The sequence below is a fragment of the Pantherophis guttatus genome, chromosome 1, assembly GCF_059756535.1.
Source record: "Pantherophis guttatus breed Tessera chromosome 1, ASM5975653v1, whole genome shotgun sequence".
NCBI lineage: Eukaryota > Metazoa > Chordata > Lepidosauria > Squamata > Colubridae > Pantherophis > Pantherophis guttatus.
Window position 1 is genome coordinate 317,348,718 of NC_142063.1, and position 19,447 is coordinate 317,368,164.

Here is a 19,447-nt window from a genome sequence, read left to right on the forward strand (position 1 = left end):
AAAAGACAGCTGGTTGACCATTGGCCAGTTACTCTCTCTCATTGTTCCCCACAATAACAATCTCACAAGCTTGTTTTTGTGGGGAAAATAGGAGGAAATTGTTTCAGATATTGTATATTTGCTGCCATGAGTTATCTGTAAAAATAATAAAGGTGGTATGTAAATAAATAAAATATAATTCAAGTTGTATTGTGCTGTGTGTCTGCTTCCTAGTCTGGTCTACTTTGAAGGTCTCATAACTCTTAATGAAAGTCACTCTTAAATGCAAGTTTGATTTCGGGCCTCTCCAGCACAAGGAATGTTTCCCAGAAAAAGGGGGGAAAGAGTACACAATGTTGAGGAGAGACCATTTGGTTACATTTTTGCATTCTGTGGTTTTCAGTGTGAGTTCAGTAGTCAGTTTCCTATCAGAGCTTTTTTAGAAACCACTAAAGGAATGCACTGATTAATTGGAATAGGTTAATTGGATGAAGAACATTTCAGCATTGATAGGTTTACAGTCTCCTCTTCATGTTCTCTGCATTACAGATGAATAATCAGAGATCAAAATCAAACAGTCTTATGAGAAATTTGGAAAGGGAAACATGAAGGGTGTAAAACTGCTCCCTTCTTGGACAAAGAAGCACCACAATGTCTTCTCAGTACTGCAGAGAGTGAAGAGAAAATGATAACTTGGTGGATTGAAATGTGAGGGATTGCAGGTGGAAATAGAATGTGTGAAAATGTCCTCATGAAACTTTATACTAAGTTCCATTTTTTGAATGATTAAAAAGTCAAGATAATAAAAATGTTAAAAGCAAAAATGACTTGTTGAATCACTTTTATCTGTTACCTCTATGTTATCAGTACAATTATCAAGCCAGATTCTTTAGGAAAGGATTATTAATACTAAGAAAGCAGTAAAATATATGGAATCGTGAAGCCTGATAGAGAAGAAAACCATCCAAACATTGTGGCCTCTTACACCATGGATTCACTTTCCATTATCTTACTTAATGTGATTTCTAAACATCGAGTCAGTTTGTCCCTGAAGTTTCCTCATTACTCTTGCTGCACACACTCATTACACAAGGTAACTGGCCATTTCTTAGATTACAGCAAGATTAAAACAGGCTTGTTGTTTCTAGGTCTCAAGGCACTTTTAGAGATAAAGTTGGCTTCCATGGTGTTTTTAATCACCTTCTTCCTATGGTTCTTGAGCAAACAGCTACAATATTAAATGTTGACTATAATATTAAGATTATTTTTTTTCTTTCTAGAGCTGCCAATTTTACCACTTTCAGCCTCACAGATCTACTAATGTGCTTGTGGTTAAATAACTTCTGATTTTGCATCTTCATCTTTCATGAGGGTTTGGAGCAAATGATTATGCTGGGGAAAATCATTTATAGTCCACAGAAACAGGCTCCACCCTCAAGGCAAAGTTTGGGAGATGTGGCTGAAAAACTACCTTTTCCACTCATTGCAGTGAAACTATCAATAACCTACATCCTGCCCATTGCCCGCAATGACTCAGGCTCAATACATGATTCGATGAAAGAGATTCTCAATAGGTCTTTTCAATTTTTTTGCATCTTGATTGCTCACGCCAGTTTAATCATCAGAGTCCATGTAATACAGAAATTGTTGCATCTTGGAGTAGATTTATTTTTCATTCTTCTCCTCATCCCTCATCCTTAGGATCCTTTCTCAGAGCAACTGTATCACAGATAGAGAGGAGAGAAAAAAAGGGACTAGTCTTAAACACCCTGAAATGCTGTCCCTTTTCTAGAGCACTTTTCTTGTATTATTTTATTATTTTTATTATTAAAATTTATATGCCGCCCTTCTCCCGGAGAACTCAGGGCGGCTCACACAATAAAAACAAGAACAGTGATGACGACAATAAGATTAAAATCTAGTACAAAAATTAAAATCCCCAATTAAAAGCCCATAATTGGTCAGGGAATTTGATGGAAAAGCCATGTCTTAAGGCTGGTGCAGATGGGACAAAAATTGTTTAGGGAGGCCAGATCCAGCGTCGGCTTCTTGAGGACGGGTTGCACCACTGCCTCCTTAAGTGCAACAGGGAAGACCCCATCTCTTAAAGAAGCATTGGTAATCGCCCGGATCCAGTCCCCAGTCCCCTCTCTGGTGGCCGCAACCAGCTAGGAAGGACATTGGTACAGCAAACATGTGGAGGCTCCCAATCTACCCACAATCCTGTCTACTTCATCTATGGAAACAGGGTCAAACTCAACCCAGATGTCACCTTCAAGACTAGCTCCCATTTCCTCATGGACTCTGCCCAGTCTAATCCATTCCAGATCTGAGCGACTTTGTCTTGCAGAAATTGTACAAAATCCTCAGCGCTGCCTTGTAAGGGATCAGCCCTCGCTCCCTGATTTAGGAGAGAACAGGTTACTTGAAACAAGGCTGCTGGGCAATTTTCTGCAGATGCAATGAGAGCAGCAAAATAGTCCTGTTTCGCTGCTTCCATCGCCACAAGATAAGACCTAATATGGGTTCTTAGTTGTGTTCGGTCGGATTCGGAATGGGAAGATCTCCAACGGCCCTCTAGGCATCTCTTCCAATGCTTCATCTCCCTCAGCTCCATGGAAAACCACGGAGCAAAATGGGATCCCTGTCGGTGGAGAGGCCACAAAGGGGCAATCCCAATCCAGTGCCCTGGTGGCCGCCCATTCCCAGGCATCCACCGAGGCCTCTGGCAAATCGTGGGAAAGGTCATTGGGAAATGTCCCAAGCTCCGTCAGGAACCTATCAGGGATGGTATCAGGCGACACCATCAGTTCCACCTCCCAGTGGCGTGGGCTGGCGGATGGAAAGTCCAGCTTAAGGAGGGAATGGTCAGTCCATGACAGGGGATACATTGACAATTCACCCCTCCCCCGAGCATTTATCCATTGCCCAGAGATAAAAATCAGGTCAAGTGTGTGTCCACCTCTGTGAGTTGGGCCCTGTACAACTTGAGTCAGGTCCATGGCATTCATGGAGGCCAAGAACTCCAGAACCAGCTCAGATGTCTCACCGGCTGACGGGAGATTAAAGTCTCCCACAATCATCAGGTTGGGGAGCTCAACCGTCAGTTCGGCTATGACTTCGAACAGTGCGGGCAGGACTGAAGACACGCAGCTGGGAGACAGGTACATAATCAACAGAGCCGACTGTACTCCAGGGTCCCATTTCAACAGAACTGATTCACACCCGCCTATTTGAGGGACAGTGACCTCCCTAGGTCTGAGACTTTCCCTAATAACAACTGCCACACCTCCACCTCTCCCCTGGAGTCGAGGCTGGTATAGAACCCGGTTCTATAGAACCCATGAAAACCCAGTGGGCATAAGTCAGAGAGAGGAACTCCTCTCTCCGGGCCCAGCCAGGTCTCAGTGATACAGGCCAGGTCCGCACCCCCCTCGTATATCAAATCTTGCACAAGGGGGGCCTTATTGATGATGGGCCTGGCATTGACATACACCAGCCTGAGTCCAGGGTTCCCCACTCCTAACGCCCTAAGGACACAAGCAGAACCACGAGGGTTGGAATGCTGAACTTGCTGCAAGCAGTGGGGACGCGTCCCTCTGTTGTTCTTCTGTCCACTGTTCACTCCACCAGCATATCCCCCGACCGTCACAGTGATAAAATGACCCTCACCCTCCCATGCCCTGTCTGGTCCCCCTCCCTGCACTCCCCACCAATGCCGTCAGACAGGCTAACTCCCTGATCCGCAAGGACCCCCCCCCAGGTCCACCTGAAAAACAACCCTCCCCCACTCCCAAACCCCTTAAAATTTTGATTAAAAACTTCCCCCAAAAGCCCCTCAACCCCCTCCTCGCAACATGCCACCTCTCGGGGTTCCAAAACCCACCAACAAGGTAGGGCCTCGATAGAGTGGAGGGCCAGGCCTGCGAGAGGGGGGAGTCTTGCAGTGCAAATAGCTCAGCTGCCAAATACATCCACTAAAACCAAAATGGAGCTAACATCGAGGTGGGGTCTAGTAACCTGGTCTACAAATTTCTGAAACAGAAGATGGAAACTCAATATGGGAAAGCTGGTCTCCATTGCCCTCTTACAGCAGTGGGAGGTGTCTCATGCCCTTGAACACACTTGGAGGATAAATGTCCCAGCCACCCTCTCATGGTGGGTGGTCCAGATGGTCGTGGCATTAAAAGACTTTGATGGTCAACCTCCTGCCTTACAACAGTGTCCATAAAAGCCAGCTGCCTCAGCACCCACATGATAATTGTCCAGTCCACATCAGCAAAGGGGCTCCATAAGAAATAGAGCAAAAATTATGGAGACAAAACGATGATAATCCCGCGGGAGGGGGGTGTTTGTGAAAGGGGAACAAGTTCGCGATGAATATAGTCTGGAGGCGGCAAGTCAGGAAAAGCCCAGACCAGGCTAGAGAGGGGGGGATACCACCCAAGGCAGCCAATCAAAGGTCGTCCTCTGGCATCTCCAATTCCTAGAACTTGACAAACCCCCCAGCCTCCAGGTCCCCCGATCACACTGGGGGTTTGTTAATCTCGGCAGGGCTGCAGGGCATGCTGGCAAGTCGCCCTTCTGTTCCCCTCAGCCAACGTTGCTCTTCCGCCCTCATCCAGCCTTCACCCAGTGGCCACCATTACGCCAGGGCAGCCCCCGCCGATACCGGCAAACACCTGGCTCCAGTGCGCCCCCGGAACCCCCGGAACCTCCAAAGCTCCCAGAAGGTAACCCAGGGCCAGACGAGCGTCGCTGTTGTTATCGCCACCACTGATTCAGTCCACTGCTGCCGCCGCCCCAAGCATAGAAAAAAAAGCCGGAGCGGTCGGCCGTTGGTGCCTTCCACCCTACTGCACATAGTCTCCATGAATTCTCCCCAGCCATGATGTTCCGGAGGGCGAAAACGCCCTTGACAGGCTGGGAGAGAGTTCCCTTCACTGGGGATTTGGGGCTAAGCTGGCAAAAACAGCCCCAAGGGTCCCCAAAACGCCCGAATCCACCCCATGATTGGCCGCAGATTCAGGGAAGCATCACCATTGTGACGCATGCGCAGTAGAGTGTAGTTGAATAAGAGAGGTAATGTAAAGAATGTGAAGTTCTGACACTGAATGGTGAAACTCTGTTGCTCTAGCAGGTGAAGACATTTTATTTTTATTTATTAAATCTGTTTGTCACCCATCTCACTACAATATTCCTTCAGCTGGCAGTCCACAGCTATAGCAAATATTGAACAGTATAATTGTATATCTAAGCCTGAAATTTGTGTTGCGTGACAGATCTCAAGTTACTAGGTCAGTGGAAGTATGGGAGAATGTCTTGTGTTGAAAGCCTCTCTACATCTCTATAGCATCCATGGCAGCTGACATGTCATTCTCATCCCAAATGAAGTAACATCAGGGGCCTCCACCCAAGAGGTTTTTTCACACTGAGCTGAGGGGCACCCAGGGAGGCTTCAGAATAATGGAAAGATGTGTGAGGAAATCCTATCCAGGAGTGTTGACAGAAAGGCTGTGTGCCTTCTATGTATTTTTCATCTTCCATGGATTTTCAGGCAGGAGGAAAGAACTGCAGTCTCTTTGCTGCCCCTGGTCAAGCTTCACATAAACAGAACATAATGTAAACTCTCGGTATGCTCAGCATTTAACTATGCAAAATACTCATGGAAATAACTCAGCTTTTGTGTCCCTTTACAATAATGAAGCCATATGTAGAAGATTTGTTCACCGTTTTTAAAATAGTCTGTTGATTTTCTTTTCTGCCATAAAACTGCAGACTTGCACTCTCCTATAGGTTAATTGGATGAAGAATCTTTCAGCACTGATAGGTTTACTGTCTCCTCTTTACATTCTATGCATTGCAGATGAATAATCAAAGATCAAAATCAAAGGGTCTTATGAGAAATTTGGAAGAGGAAACATGAATGGTGTAAAACTGCTCCCTTCTTGGACAAAGACGGACAACAATGTCTTCTCAGTATTGCAGAGAGTGAAAAGAAAATGATAACTTGGTGGATTGAAATCTGAGACATTGCAGGTGGAAATAGGATGTCTGAAAATGTCCTCATGAAACTTTACACTAAGTTCCATCTTTTGAATGACTAAAAACTCAAGATAATAAAAATGTTAAAAGCAAAAATGACTTGTTGAATCACTTTTATCTGTTACCTCTATGTTATCAGTACAATTATCAAGCCAGATTCCTTAGGAAAGGATTGCTAATACTAAAAAAGCAGTAAAATATATGGAATCATGAAGCCTGATAGAGAAGAAAACCATCCAAACATTGTGGCCTCTTAAACCATGGATTCACTTTCCATTATCTTACTTAATGTGATTTCTAAACATCGAGTCAGTTTGTCCCTGAAGTTTCCTCAATACCCTTGCTGCACACACTCATTACACAAGGTAACTGGCCATTTCTTGGATTACAGCAAGATTACAAAAAGGATGTTGTTTGTAGGTCTCAAGGCAGTTTTAGAGATAAAGTTGGCTTCCACAGTGTTTTTAATCACCTTCTTGAGTAAACAGCTACAATATTAAATGTTGAGTATAATATTAAGTTGACTGTTTTTTCTTTAACATTTCTATTAATGTCTGTTGTTAATTAACTTCTGATTTTGCATCTTCATCTTTCATGAGAGTTTGGAGCAAAGATATGCTGGGGAAAATCATCTAGAATCCAAAGAAATGGGTTCCACTCTCAAGTGGGAGTGGGAGATGTGGCTGAATTTTCCACTCATTATGGTGAAACTATCAATAAGTCACATCCATCGCCCACTATGACCAGGCCCAAAACTTGACTCCATGAAGGACCCTCTCAGTATGCCTTTTACTGTAGCATATTTTTTTTGCATCTTGATTGCTTAGCACAGTTTTATCAGCAGAGTCCATGTAATACAGAAAGTGTTAGCATCTTTGAGTAGATTTATTTTTGATTCTTGTCCTCATCCCTCACTCTTAGGATCCTTTCTCAGAGCAACTGTATCACAGATAGGGAGGAGAGAAAAAGAGGGACTAGTCTTAATCACCCTGAAATGTTGTCCCTTTTCTAGAGCACTTTTCTTGTAGTTGAATAAGAAAGCTAATTTTTTATTTTCATTTATTAAATCTGTGCGTCACCGATCTCACCACAATATTCCTTCAGCTGGCTATAGTCCACAGCTATAGGTGTCCCAAGCAAATATTGAACAGTGGTATTTAGTTTGGGTTTAAGAATATAACTGTATAACTAGGGTTGAAAATGGTGTTGTGTGATAGATCTCAAATCAGTGGAGGTATGAGTGAATGTTTTGTGTTTCACTTTGAAATCATCTCTACATTTCTATAGCATCCATGGCAGCTGACATTTCATTCTCATCACAAATGAGGTAACATCAGGGGCCTCCTCCCAAGAGGCTTTTTCATACTGGGCTGAGGGGCACCCAGGGAGGCTTCAGAATAATGGAAAGATGTGTGAGAAAAACCTACCCAAGAATGTTGCCAGAAAGGCTGCGTGCCTTCTATGTATTTTTCGTCTTCCATAGATTTTCTGGCAGGAGAAAAGAACTGCATTCTCTTTGTTACTCCTGGTCAAGTTTCATAGAAACAAAGCATAATGTAAACTCTCTGTATGTTCAGCAGTTAACTATGCAAAATACTCATGGAAATGACTCAGCTTTTGTGTCCCTTTATAATAATGAAGCCATATGTAGAAAATTTGTTCATCATTTTTAAAATAGTCTGTTGATTTTCTTTTCTGCCATAAAACTACAGACTTTATATCCACTTGTCCACATTTCACAGAAACCAAATCTTTATTATAATCCAGGGCTCTAAGGCATTGATATCCTGAGTTTTTTCCTTCTGTCTTTCCAAGTCAATGTATACCTTGTAAGGGCCCTGATCTATGTTGATTCTCCAGTTCTTTGCATTTGGAGTTGACATTCAGCCCTCTATTCTCATGCTGATAAGAACATCTGAATGACCCACTTCACCATGTGTGTCTTCTCTTGATAACACATAGTATAGAAGTGATACATAGACAAAAGAGTGGATTCAATCACATAGTATACCATTTTCATTCCCCCCATCCCCAATATCTCTTCTTATTCCAGAAGAACTTTGCCATTGTAAGTGAAGACCTTAAATCTCCTATTTTTCACCAGATCATCTTTCCTAGAGAAATCTGAGTACAGATATCCAGGTATCTCCAAATCCTAACATCCAAGTCACAGATTACAGACAGATTAGATACAGTAGATGATAGATAAATAGATAGATAGATGTGTGTGTGTGTGTGTGTGTGTTTCATTTGCAAGTAACCAGTTATGTCAACTCTGCAGACCACTCACTAAAAGCCAAATATTTATCATTCCAAAGTATTTTAGCTATAATGAGAACCATTTAACTAATGTATTCAACTAACTCTCTTGGTTTTGCAAGGACTTTTGCAACAGTTAGCCCTCAGGAGTGTTTCAATAGAAGGAAATACAACAATACCAATAACATTTAAGAATAGTTACAATATTTCAATGAGGAAATCTGATGCAATCATTATACCTGCATAAATAGAGAGTTCTGCCCTGTTCCAGGAGTAAAATTTGGTCCCAGACCAATCCCAACATGAAGATCCTTTATCTGCTGTTCGCATTCCTTTTCCTTGCATTCCTGTCTGAACCAGGTAAGAAACTAAATTATTGATAATTTAGAAATGACTGATAACTCACTACTTTCTAAGCAAGTATGATCATCACTGAAAGCAGGATAACCCTCAACAACCTCTTTTAGTTTATGTTAAAGAAATAGCTTTGAACACTGTGGACTATTGACAACATGAACCTTCAAACATTGGAAAAATATGCCATTGATTTCTTTCTTTTCTTCTTTTCATTAACACTCGAGATCCAGGGAGATATACAGCATCAAGGAGGGACTGGAAAACCAATTCATTGATTCACTATTCTCTACAAAGCTTTACTGGAGGTTTTATTATTGTAAATTATTGGTTGGTTCATTTTAGTTTTGGTTTACCAAATTCTCAACAAAAACCATTATGAGGTGTTTGAGGGACAATAGAGAGCCAGTTTGCTCTAGTGGTCAAAACACCAAGCTAGAATTCAGAAGACTGTTCTAGACCCAGAGGACCGAGATTGTTGGGGGCAATATGTGGACTCTGTAAAACCACTTAGAGAGGACTGTAAAAGCACTACGAAGCGGTATATAAGTCTAAGTCAGTGGTTTGTTGCTATCAGATCGGGAAAACTGGTATTGGCAGCAGTGGGTGCTCTGCCCACTTGCCCAGACACTTCTGCACATGCGCATAGGCTTCTATGTAGCACACAAGCATCGCATGTGACTGTGAGTACACCCACGAGTGAACCAGTAGCGACAGGATCTGCAACCCACTACTGGTCTAAGTGCTATTGCTATTGCTAGTCCCACCTTTGGCATGAAAGCTGCCTGGGCAAGTCTGGAATTCTTTCAGTGCAAAGCACCTGACAGGGCTGATGTTGTTTCATTACCAAACTAAGTAACATCAGTAAGGAATGAAGTTTGCTCTCAATTTATATTCTAGTGGTCTTCCCTGTTAATATTTATAGGAGTGGTCTTGGGAGTTTTTTGATTGTACTGTTTATTGTTAACTTTTTGGCACTTCCTTGATTAGGGTATTGTTTATTTCTTGTTTGTTGTTGTTCTGATGTTAAGCTTAGGGTCAGGGTCTATAAGAACATCTAGATGTTGATTGCTGGTGATCTTTTTGTTCCCTTTTTGGTTTTGATTGTCTCTTTTGCACAATAAGTACATATTGTTTATATCTATGTGTCTATTGATAGCTAATTTGTCAGAGTGCCAGGCTGCCAAGAATTCTCTAGTGTTTTTGGACTTGGCTTGATCTATGATGGTCACAGTTCCTCAGTTGAAAATATAGTTAAAGATGTCCATATGTTGTGAAATTAAAGAGTTGTCATCATGTCTTATGAGTGCTACTTGGTGGTTTTCATCTTGGAAATAGGAAGAGGAAGAGAAAGGAGTATTAGATACATTTGCCACCTTGAGTTATTTTAAGAAATAACTTTATTTTATTTTAAGAGATAAAAATAAATAAAAACTAAATATTAATTAACTAGCGGATGTATTGACATTCAATTTGTAAAAAAGATATTGCAGTAAAATGTCTCAAATGCACAGCTTTTCAAGAGCAGAGAAAAACAGTGTCAGAAACATTAAGAGAAGGGGAGGAAAGCCAAAGGTAAACCAGATTCTGAACTTCAAAGGAAGTTAACCATTCTCACTCAGCATCTCCATCCAAAACACCCAGCAGAACTAGCCATGATAATTCAGGATTATTTCTTAGCAAGCAAGGAACCATAGTAATAATGGAGAGAAATATTTTATGAATATAAAATGATGAAACGCCGGAAAAGACGCCTAGAGAGCGGTTGGAGGGCCAGTCTCGCTGAATCTGACCGAACACTGGTAAGGTCGCATATTAAGACCTACCTAGTGGCGATAAAGACGGCAAAGTTTAACTACTTTTCCGCCTCTATTGCATCATCAGGGAATCGTCCGGCCGCCCTGTTCAGGGTAACCCGCTCTCTGCTCCATCCGGGAGCGCGGGAGGATCCCTTGGAAGGCAGGGTGGAGGATTTCGGACAATACCTGTATGACAAAATCGCTCAGATCCGGGGGGATTTGGACTCTGACTGGGTAGATCAGGGCAGGGTGACGAGGAATAGTCTTGAGAATGTTACCTGGGAGGAGTTTGATGCTGTGACTCCGGATGATGTGGACAGGATTTTGGGGAGACTTAGTGCGGCCACATGTTTACTGGACCCGTGTCCCTCCTGGTTGGTACTGGCCTCCCGGGAGGTTACACGAGGCTGGCCCCAGGGTGTTATCAACGCTTCGTTGAGTGAGGGTCACTTCCCCGCCGCCTTGAAAGAAGCGGTGGTGAGGCCTCTCCTCAAGAAGCTGTCCCTGGATCCGGCAATATTGGCCAACTATCGTCCTGTCTCCAACCTTCGCTTCCTGGCGAAGGTTGTTGAGAGTGTAGTCACGCGACAGTTTCCACAATTCTTGGAGGAAACATCCTATCTAGATCCGTTCCAGTCGGGTTTCAGGCCTGGACACAGCACAGAAACGGCATTGGTCGCGTTGGTTGATGATCTCTGGAGGGCTCGGGACAGGGGTTGTTCTTCTGTTCTGGTCCTGTTAGACCTCTCAGCGGCTTTTGATACCATCGACCATGGTATCATGCTGCACCGGTTGGAAGAGTTGGGGATGGGGGGCACCGTATTACGGTGGTTCTCCTCCTTTCTCTCCGACCGGTCGCAGTTTGTGTTGGCAGGGGGGCAGAGGTCGACCTCAAGGCCTCTTATATGTGGAGTGCTTCAGGGGTCGGTCCTCTCGCCCCTCCTGTTCAACATTTATGTGAAGCCGCTGGGCGAGATCATCCGTGGCTTTGGGGTGAGATACCACCAGTACGCTGATGACACCCAGCTGTACATCTCCACCCCGGATCACCCCAACGATGCCCTTGAAGTGATGTCCCAGTGCCTGGAGGCTGTGCGGATCTGGATGGGGAGGAACAGGCTCAGGCTCAACCCTTCCAAGACTGAGTGGCTGTGGCTCCCGGCATCCCGATACAGTCAGTTGACTCCATCACTGACTATTGGGGGCGAGTCGTTGGCCCCCACAGAGAGGGCTCGCAATCTGGGAGTCCTCCTGGATAGGCAGCTGTCCTTGGAGGAACGTCTGACGGCTGTAACCAGGGGGACCTTTTGTCAGGTTCGCCTGATCCGCCAGTTGCGGCCCTTTCTTGATCAGGATTCCCTGTGCACAGTCACTCTTGCCCTCGTCACCTCTCACCTTGACTACTGCAACGCTCTCTACATGGGGCTCCCCTTGAGGAGCACCCGGAGGCTCCAACTGGTCCAGAATGCAGCAGCGCGGGTAGTGACGGGAGCAGCCTGGCGCTCCCATATAACACCGCTCCTGCGCGAGCTGCACTGGCTCCCAGTGGTCTTCCGGGTGCGCTTCAAGGTGTTGGTTATCACCTTTAAAGCGATCCATGGCATAGGGCCTAGCTATCTTCGAGACCGCTTGCTGCCACCGACGATCTCCCATCGACCCGTGCGCTCCCACAGAGAGGGCCTCCTTGGGGTGCCATCAGCCAAACAGTGCAGGCTGGTGACCCCCAGGGGGAGGGCCTTCTCTGTGGGGGCACCTACCCTCTGGAATCAATTGCCTCCAGAGATAAGGAGAATCCAAGACCTCGGTGCCTTCCGCCGTGCCCTTAAAACCTTCCTTTTCCAGCAAGCCGGGCTGGCCTAATTTTTTTTAAGTGTTTTTAAGTGTTTTGTTTATTGTTTTTAATTAATGGGGCCAAATTTATATATGTATATTTTAACTGTATTTTAATATTTGTATTTGATGTTTTTACTTGGCTGTTCACCGCCCTGAGTCCTCAGGGAGAAGGGCGGTATACAAATTCAAAATAAAAAATAATAATAAAATAAAATCTATCTATCTATTTATCTATCCATTTATTTACTTATTTATTTATTTATTTATTTATTTATTTATTTATTTATTTATTTATTTATTTATTTATTTATTTATTTATTTATTTATTTATTTATTTATTTTGTCAAACACGTAAAAGATAACAGCAGGGGTGAAATGCTCCCAATTTGGACCGGATCGCCTGATCTGGTAGCGATGGAGGCAGGTGGTTCGGAGAACTGGTAGCAAAAATCCCTGCCCGCCCCCCATGCCCAGCTGAGCCGTGCGATCGTTGGAGGCTTTTTTTCTTATAAATGCCTCAGACGATCCAAGCTCTGACGATCCCAGTTGAGTTACCTGATCGTCAAAGGGTTTTTAAAAAAGCCTCTGCCCATCAGGCAACTCAGCTTGGATCGTCAGAGCCATTTAAAAGAAAAAAACTTTTTTTCTTTTAAATGCCTCTGACATCCAAGCTGAGTTACCTGATCGTCAGAGGGGTTTTTTTAAAACTCTCTGATGATCAGGCAACTCAGCTGGGATCATCAGAGCCTTTTGAAAGCATTTTTTTACAACCTCTTCACCGAAGAGGTTGTAGAAAAAATGGTTTTAAAAGTAAAAAAAAAAAATTGGCCACGTTCACCCAGTCACATTAACCCCCCACCAAGCCATGCCCACAGAACCAGTAGTAACAAATTTTAGATTTCACCACTGGATAACAGGTATAAGTATAAACATAAATATGAACATAGTAAATGGGTATAAATAAATGAAGACAGTAGGACAAGGACGATAGGCATGCTAGTGTGCTTATGCATAACCCTAACAGACCTCTAAGGAATGGGGTGAGGTCCACGGTATTCAGTTTAAGGTTAAAGTTATGGAGGTTTGGGGATGTAACAACAGTGTCAGGTAGTGCATTCCAGGCATTGACCAACTGTTACTGCAGTTGTATTTTCTGAAATCGAATTTGGAGTGGTTTACCAATTGAGTTTACTAATCAAGTTTGGAGTGGTTTGGAGTAGTTTGTATCTATTTGTATCTATTGTGTGCTCATGTATGATTGTGGTTGAAACTGAAGTAGTCATTGACAGGTAGGACATTGTAGCAGATAATTTTATGTACTACGCTTAGGTCAGACCGTATGTGGCATAGTTCTAGGATGTCCAAGCCCAAAATTTTAAGCCTGGTGGCATAAATTATTCTGTTGTGAGTAGAGGAGTGGAGGACTTTTCTCGTGAAATACCTCTGGGCTCTCTCAATTATATTAATATCTGATATACAGTGCAGATTCCAGGCAGATGATCTGTATTCAAGAATTGGTCTAGCAAAGATTTTGTATGCCCTAGTTTGCAGTACAATGTTACCGGAGAAGAAGCTTCACAAGATTAGGTTAACAACTTTTAATGCCTTCTTGGAAAAGCTGTTACAGTGAGCTCTGGTGCTTAGATCATTTGAGATGAGTACTCATCCTTGACAAAGTGAGGGATGTCTACGAGGTCATATCTACCCAGCTTGTACTTGGTGTTTTGATTTTTTTTTTGCCAATGTGTAAGAAAGAGCGTTTGTTGGTTGAGGTTTTTAGTTGCCAATTGTTTGACCATTCTGACATAGTCAAGGTCGTTTTATAGGGCAAACACGTTGCCAATGGTGTTGAATAGTTTTACATCATCAGCGAAAAGGACGTAGCAGCTAACAAAGGTCATTATGTAAAGTATAAAGTGTGTGGGTCCTAAAATGCTGCCTTGGAGGGTCACCGCTGTTAACTAGTGTAGGGTGCGATAAGGCGCTCCCTATTTTGACAATGTGTTGAGTATTTGATAGGAACTCAGCTATCCGCTTATGCAGGGATCTGGAAATGCCGTAAGAGTTTAGTTTTAACAGTAGTTTGTCATGTACCACTGAAACAAAGGCTTTGCAGAAGTCTAAGTAAATTGCTTTACCATGGTCGAGTTGTGTAGTCCATATGTTTTTGCAGTGTAGGAGTTGCAGATTCCAGGACAATTTTTTTCTGATACCAAACTGCTTGTTAGGCTTAAAAACTGGGTTGATACAGTATATGATATATTGGGGCTGCTGAAGGGAGATTAGCAGAAATGGATTCCTTGGTCAGAGAGAACTTCCTGAATTCACAGGAATCCTGCAATTCTGTAGAAGAAAGTGATGTCTTAGAAGGAAAAAATTATCTAAATAAAAAAGTATCTTCATTTATCATTTCCCTTTTCTTCTGTTTTTCTTTTCACAGGTAATGCCCAGCGCCAGTGTCATGATCGAGGAGGATGCTGCTTTCATCGATGTAGAGAAAACACCGTGTACATTGGGAAATTGGACTGTAGATTTGGAACGACATGCTGTCAACCGTAAGGAAACTTCAAGCCTTGGAGTCTTCTTTCATTGGGGATGTTACTTGGAACCCTGACACACTCCTCTAATAAAGATGCCACATATGTACTTTGGGATACCCTTGTTTATACTCCAAAGCATTTCAAGGCATTGACCTGAGGAGGAACAGGTGTTTCAAAGGAAGAAAGGAGGGCAGGAGAGATTTTCAGGTTCAGATAACAGAATTTACCTTAAACTTACTATGATCAACCTATTATTTTATCTCATTTCTATAGGCTCCGTGGAAAATAATGCCATCTCCATCTACAACCCTGGACGTCTTCAAGATATGGCTAACGACCTGAGATTACCGCCTGCTATCGCTTTATCTTTCTTTACATGAATCAAATTGCTATCTATCAAACTCGAAAACATTTATGCATTGAAATAAAAATTGGCAAATATTCCTTCAAATAAAGCTAAACGAGCATTGCAGATATTGTGCAACTTTTTAAGAGGGATCTCGGGGCACTATATTAATTTCACTATGTGAATGTATCTGTCTATTTGTGTGTCATATCTCTTTCCCTATATTTCAGTGTGGAAGGTGTTCCCTCTTCAACCACACATTATGCCATAAAGTCACCCAGTCTCATTCTTCCCCATCTGTTTATTTATTGAAGAAGTTATTTGCCATTGAGGTCTTTCAGCTGATGTGGTTGCTTGAGTAGAAGTAGTACAAAACAGAATTTCAACTATTAACTAAGACCCCACAATGGAATATACAAGACCCTGACTATTTTAATACTTAAGAAACTCTTAAGATTATTTTTTTCAAGATAAATACCATGCGATAGGACTTAGAATAAGAATGTCCTTGTATGTTAACTCAGTGTCACCATAGGCTTGGGTCTTGGTAAAAGAATGTAAAATGTAGCAAGAGAAAATTTGCATTAGAGAGGTCTCTTCCTGAACCATTCTGTTTGTTAAGTGCAGAGACCAAAAGATGTATTCTGTTAATATCATTCACCAGCATAAAACAAAAGGAAAGACTACAATAAACAAAATATCAGAGGGTGCATCAGGTAGAATCTCTTACAAACACACATACAGGAAGAGAGGGAGATGGAGGGAAGGAGGGGGAGAGAGGGAGAGGAAGGGGAAGGGGGAGAGGGAGAGAGCACAACCAAATGAGGGATACTACCGTGGACACTGTTATACCTATGCTCATAAAGGGATGTGATTTACTGTAATGAAATGCACAAGTAAAAATATAATTTGCAAACCCAGAATGTACACAAAAGTGTAAGAAACATAATAATCAGAAGTCTGAACCTTCCTAATTTTTCTCCCTCTCAAGTCTTGTTCACTTACTTTCCAATTCTCCTTTATCATAGTGCCTAAATTTAGAAAGGGATACAAATATTCAATTTACAACAAAATAAACATTGGCTGACATCATCCACTACAAATGGCAAACTGATCACAACTCAGGTTTTACAGCATATAATGAGTTTATTTCAAATCTTAGTGAAATAAGTCTTAAATAATAGTTTAACCTAACTCCTTTTTTTTATTGAAAAGTTTTATAAGAAATACAAACATTTTCTCCCCTCCTTTCTTTCGTTTGAGTGATCTTTAAGATATGATGAAATTTTTGCCATCTCTGCCAAATGCACGTCTTTTAGTGTCCATTCCTCAATAGTAGGTGGATCTTCCTTCTTCCAATACTGTGCCACCAGTAACCTGGCAGCTGTTATTAGATTCAAAACCAACTTAGTCTCTATTACAGTACAATCCGTAACTATTCCCAACAAAAAAACCTGTGGTGTAAATTTAATCTTTTTCTTTAAAATATTTTGGATAATTGTCACAAGTAAATGCCTTATTCTCCAATATGTAAATAGTATATATAACCGGGGTATTAGGGATTAACTTATTCTTCATCATTTAATATATTCATACTTAACCACTCCCTTTCCTTGCTCCGCCTTGTGTATATAAAAGGAGCTGTATGCACCACCTCCTTGCTTCTATCTGTAATTATTCAGCGAATATAGAATGCCTACTGTAAATAAACAGTGTTTTGTTTGAATACTTCATTCTTAAATCAATTATTGAGTCTGATCCTAAAAATATTGCAACAATCTGGTAGCAGAGGATGGTTGAATTGACTCAATAAAACTTTAAATATGTCTAAGAGAGAAAACTCCAGAAACAAAAGAGAAAGACCCAACACCAGGGCATACAGTAAAGAAATGGAAGCAGATCAAGAAATGATCGATGAACCCACAACTGCAATATCGAGAGAATCTGAAGACTGCACTACAGACAACGAAGAAATAATGGATGAAACTGATGACCAAGAAGAAAACGAGATAGAAAACAACGAACTCAGGTCAGAGATACTGAGACTCTTAAAAAGTCAAAAGAATGACGAAAATCTCATCGCGAACCTCCAAGACATAATAAAAAACAACGGAGAGCGAGAGAGAAACACATCGTAACAGATGAACCTAAAGATTCAAAAATGGTGAGCGAACTGCCTGCAGATAAGAATATAACAAAAAAGAAGATTAACAATCCCACGCAAAATTTTGAATGGCAGCCATCTTGGTTCCAACAGACCACTAAGATGAGTGCAGCAGAGCCAATCAGAAAGCAGAATTCAAAATATCTGGCGCGAAAAGCCTTACACGATGCAAAAAGCAAAAGGGAGAAAATTTACTCTTCAGAAGAATCAGACACAGAAATCGAAGAAACTTCAATAGAAATGCAAATAGAATCAGCAATGAAAACGCTTTTTGCAGCATTCGGTCCAAAATTGAAAATCACAAAAGAATCGACAAAAGATAGCAGTCGAAAAATAAAGAAAAGACAAACAAGTAAGCAAACGTCTCAGAATCTACCCGCTTCTATCCAAACGACGAGAGCACCGACGCCTGAACCCAGAGAGCCCTGCAGATACCATCCCACACCACAGACGATCCCAGGAACCAGCGATCTCAACGAAAGAAAGCGAGTGCCTGCTGTCACCTGGACTCCCAAGATCGAGCCGGAGACCGATTCATCAGAAGAGGAACGCTGCGAGGGAGCTGCAGTAGCGAGAACCTCTCCCGACAGCTCCAAGAGCAAAATGAACAACGCGCATGTGCAGAACTACATAGACAGCTTCGGAGGACATGAAGAACAGAGAGAGCCATTCAGACTCGTTGCGAGCATACCCACACCATTCTGCAACTATCAACACTTGCAAGATCACGGACTACCCCCAGTTGTAAGTAATGGATCTAACAACATTGGGAATTAACCCAATGATTTCCCAAAACTGAGAATAGATGGTATTAATTTGCAGGAATGGTGTCAACAGCTTCAGGTTGTTTTTCTAAAAGAAAACTTATTATTTTTCATTACTAACCCCCCAAAAAGACCTCGGACTCTAAAATTGGACTGCTTACATCACAGAGCATTTTTCTTATTAATTTCCAGTATATCTCCTGCTATGTACTATAGTATTAAGCAAAATCTGACTGTCTCAGAAATTATTCAATGCATGTTTAAATTGTTTCACAGTGAAAGTGTAGCCACTACAACAAGAATGTCTAAAGATTTCTTCTCAGCTAGGATAAAGCCAGGGGTTACTATAAGTGAACATTTAATATCTTTAAACAAAATCAGAGCAGAGCTGCATGTAAGGGGAGAGATAATTTCAGATCAAACAATGAAGAGTGTTATCATTAACTCACTAGACCCATCATGGGATAACTATATATCACATTTAGACACAATCAATTTAGGGTATTTATCCATAGAAAATTTATCAAATAAGCTAATAGCTGAAGATAATTCAAGAAGGAGTCGTTGTAACAAACACGTAGAACATAAACAATATAAGAGGGTAGCATTCCAGGAAAGATATCGTGAATCAATTGAATGCCACAACTGTGGATCCAAAGAACATAATAGGAGAGATTGTCCTAAATTCCTTAGAGAAAGACAAAAAACTGACTATAGAAATAGATATCATAACAGACAATCATCCATTGATAGACATAGATATAGAAGTCCACCCAACTATAGAGAACATAGAGGGGGCAGGGATAACTCAAAGGATAGAAGATCTGGTTGACTAAATGGATTAAACAAACATAACACAACTAGCATACATCAATCAGAGGACAATGACTGGCTCATTGATTCTGGGGCAACTAATCACACTACACATAACAAAAATATATTATCTTCATTTATAGAAGATAAATTTGTAATTAAAGTAGCTAATCAAGAAAAAGTCCAAGTCATTGGTAGAGGAAATGTAAACTTACCCGGTCTAGGAAAAATAGAGGGGGTGTTGCTAATACCAGAAATACCTCATAACATACTTAGTGCAATAAAACTAAGTAGAGATTCTGACATAAATATTCTCAAAAGGAAAAGCAACTCTAGAGAAAAATAAAACAAGCTTAGGTAGTGTGGCCATTAAAGGAGGTCTACCATATTTAATCACAAAAGAAAGATGGTTACACAATATTGATTCCAACATGGAAGAAAACAATGACATAGATAATGGAGACAGTAGCAACAGTGATAATGAAGAACATGAGACAATTCATAGTCACAAAGACACATCTATTAATGGCACACCCAATGACAAAAAACCT

At 41.7% G+C, this 19,447-nt stretch overlaps 1 long non-coding RNA gene across 1 annotated transcript in view; it reads left to right on the top strand.

Annotated features, from left to right (window-relative positions):
- The window catches only part of LOC148116944 (uncharacterized), a 35,738-nt gene extending 20,646 nt beyond the window's left edge, over nt 1-15,092 (top strand). Inside the window, exons 2-3 of the long non-coding RNA XR_015731585.1 lie at nt 14,710-14,824; nt 15,083-15,092. This is a non-coding gene — a long non-coding RNA (uncharacterized LOC148116944). The remainder of the gene's footprint in view (nt 1-14,709; nt 14,825-15,082) is intronic.
- The last annotated feature ends 4,355 nt before the right edge of the window (nt 15,093-19,447 follow it).